This window comes from Tenrec ecaudatus, chromosome 9 (assembly GCF_050624435.1).
Source record: "Tenrec ecaudatus isolate mTenEca1 chromosome 9, mTenEca1.hap1, whole genome shotgun sequence".
NCBI classification, from domain to species: Eukaryota; Metazoa; Chordata; class Mammalia; order Afrosoricida; family Tenrecidae; genus Tenrec; species Tenrec ecaudatus.
This window is the reverse complement of record NC_134538.1, coordinates 80,323,078-80,325,919: the sequence shown is the minus strand read 5'-3', so window position 1 is coordinate 80,325,919 and position 2,842 is coordinate 80,323,078. Positions and strand designations below refer to the sequence as shown.

Below are 2,842 nucleotides of genomic sequence, written 5' to 3'. Positions count from 1 at the left end.
CAAAACAATAAAACTAGGTATAGTTGAATAAAGAAGCTGGAGACAAAGGATACTTGATTTTGACGATGGAGTAGTTACAGGGGATGATAACGTCTAAGGTATAACTTTATATATTAGTTCCCTAGAGCTTCTTTCACAAAGGACCACACACTGAGTGGATTCAAACAACGAATTTATTCTTTCATTGTTGTAGAGGTTGTAAATAATTTTGTTAAGAAGAATCATATTTTCCCAATCAAAGGACAGAATAGGTGGGAGACAGGTAAGAAAAAGTGGTAAGAGAAAAAAAAAAGCGGGTAAGAAATGCCTAAATATGTGATGACTTCAGAGAAATAAGGAATTGCTGGGAGATAGTTTTCAATAATGTTTTGAGAACATTGGCAATTCTTTATTCGTACTTTAAGATCCAAAAAACTGCAAACATTTAATATTTGATAGCAAAACCTTCCCTGATCCAGAGTCGTTTGTCAACAACACTTAAACTGATTTGAACCCATAGTGGCACTGTGGAAAACCTTTTTGAAAAATCATTTTATTGGGGCTCATACAACTCTTATCACAATCCATACATACATCAATTGTGTAAAGCACACCCATACATTCGTTGCCCTTATCATTCTCAAAATTCGCCTTCCGCTTGGGTTCCTGGAATCAGCTCCTCATTTTCCTTTTGTCCACTCCCCTTCCCACTCATCCCTCCCTCATGAACCCTTAATAATTTATAAATTATTATTTTATCTTATCTTACACTGCCTGGAGTCTCCCTTCACCCACTTTCCTGTTGCCCTTCCCCCAGAGAGGAGGTTATATGTAGATCCCCGAGATCGGTTCCCCCCTTTCTACTCCACCTTACCTCTCGGTGCTGCCCCTCTCACCGTTGGTACTGAGGGGTTCATCTATCCTAGATTTTCTGTGTTTCCAGATCCCACCTGTACTGCTGTGCATCCTCTGGTCTAACCAGGTTTGCAAGATAGAATTGGGATCATAATAGTTGGGGGGAGGAAGCGGTTAAGAACTAGAGGAAGGTTGTGTTTCATTGTTGCTACACTGAACCCTGAGTGACTCATCTCCTCCCCACTACCCCTCTGAAAGGGATGTCCAGTTGTCTACGGATGGGCATTGGGTCCCCATCACGCACTCCCCTCATTCACGATATGATCCGCTCCCCCCTCCCCCTGCCCCGCCTTTGGTGCTTGAAACCTGGTCCCCTCGGCCCTTCATGATCACAATGTTGGTGTGCTGCTTTCATGTGGGCTTTGTTGCTTCTGGGCTAGATGGCCGCTTGTTTGCCTTAGAGCCTTTAAGACCCCAGATGCTATATCTTTTGATAGCTGGGCACCATCAGCTTTCTTCACCACGTTTGCTTATGCACACGTCTGTCTTCAGTGATCATGTCTGGAAGGTGGGTATCATGGAATGACCGTTTAGCTGAGCAAGGCGCTCTTGTATTGAGGGAATGCGCACAGGAGGCCCAATATCCACCTGCCACCCTACTACTAAACCTATAAATATGTGCACATAGGTCTATTTCTCCCATAATCATAAATATATTTACATATTTACATGTCTGTATTTAGGCTTCTATATATGCCCTTTGCCTCCTACTCCTTTCCTCTATTTCCTTACATTTTCCTGCTGTCCCATTACCATGTTCAGCCTTCATTCTGGTTTAATTCCTCTCAGTTACCTTGCCCGTGGTCACTCCCTACCAGTTCTCCCTTCCCCTCCCTCCACTGGTTTTGAACCTCTCATTGTTCCCTTGACCCTGGGTTGGCCAACACCTCCTCCCTTCCCCTACCTCCTCCATTCTCATGTCCCTCCAGAACCATTGGTCCCGTTATTTTCTTCTCACATTGTTTGTCCAGCCTATCTTATCTAGGTGGACCTGCAGATATAGTAATTTGTGCATAAAATGCGGATGGCTTTGACAGCACTAAAGTGGCACATAAGAACATGGCGTAGACGGCAGCAACACCGACAAGCTAACAAACAAAAAAGCCACCGACGTACAAAATTTAAAAGAAGAGGAAACAAAGAAAAAACACAACAAAAAGACCGCAAAAAAAAAAAAAGCCTGTTAGTAGTTCAAGGTCTGTTGACTTTTAGGAATATTTTACGGACGAGTCTGATGGGGTGACACATCCTGGCCCCAGAGTCCATCCTTTATACTCCCTCGGGACCTCCTTGCTCTGCTTCCCCCGCCCCTCCATTGCACGCCCCCAGTGTTTTGCCTCAGTGTGCTGGGGTCAGCTCAATCGCACACCCCCCCCCACCACTGTGTCTCTAGTGGTATCCTGTGTAGGGCCGGCACTGTGAAATAACTGGATCTGAAAAATATGCTTTGGGCTGAAGTGAGACTATTTACACTATTTACCCTGAAAGAGTATTAAGTGGCTTATGGGGAACTGTCCCAAATCTCATGTAAGATAACACAAAGTACACCTGTCTAGAGTCAATAAAATTGTAAATTATGTCTGGGCCTAGAGTTTCTTATAAAGGATTATGCAGTGTTACAGCTCTTTTAGAATTTGTCTAGCAGGTTTTCTGGTTTTCCCGGAAAACCCCCCCAAAAAAGAAAAAAAAAAAGGATTATGCAGCTGTATCTCCTATAGTCCTTTGTATACTGCCTTACATATTAGGTGCCATTGAGCCATTTCTGACTCACAATGAAACAGAAGGAAACAGTGACTGGTCCTGTGTCATCCTCATACTTGCTATTAGGTTTGAGCCATTTTGCAATCCTTGTTGAGGATCTTCCTTTCTTTCTTTTAAAATCATTTCACTGGGGGCTTGTGTTGGACAGGGTTCGCTAGATTGCTAGTAATTATATATAAATATATTT

At 43.2% G+C, this 2,842-nt stretch overlaps 1 non-coding gene across 1 annotated transcript; it reads left to right on the top strand.

The window, feature by feature from the left end:
• The first annotated feature begins 2,505 nt into the window (after positions 1-2,505).
• Positions 2,506-2,566, top strand: LOC142457519 (U7 small nuclear RNA). The gene has a single exon (XR_012786241.1). It is a non-coding gene; the product is annotated as a U7 small nuclear RNA (small nuclear RNA).
• The last annotated feature ends 276 nt before the right edge of the window (positions 2,567-2,842 follow it).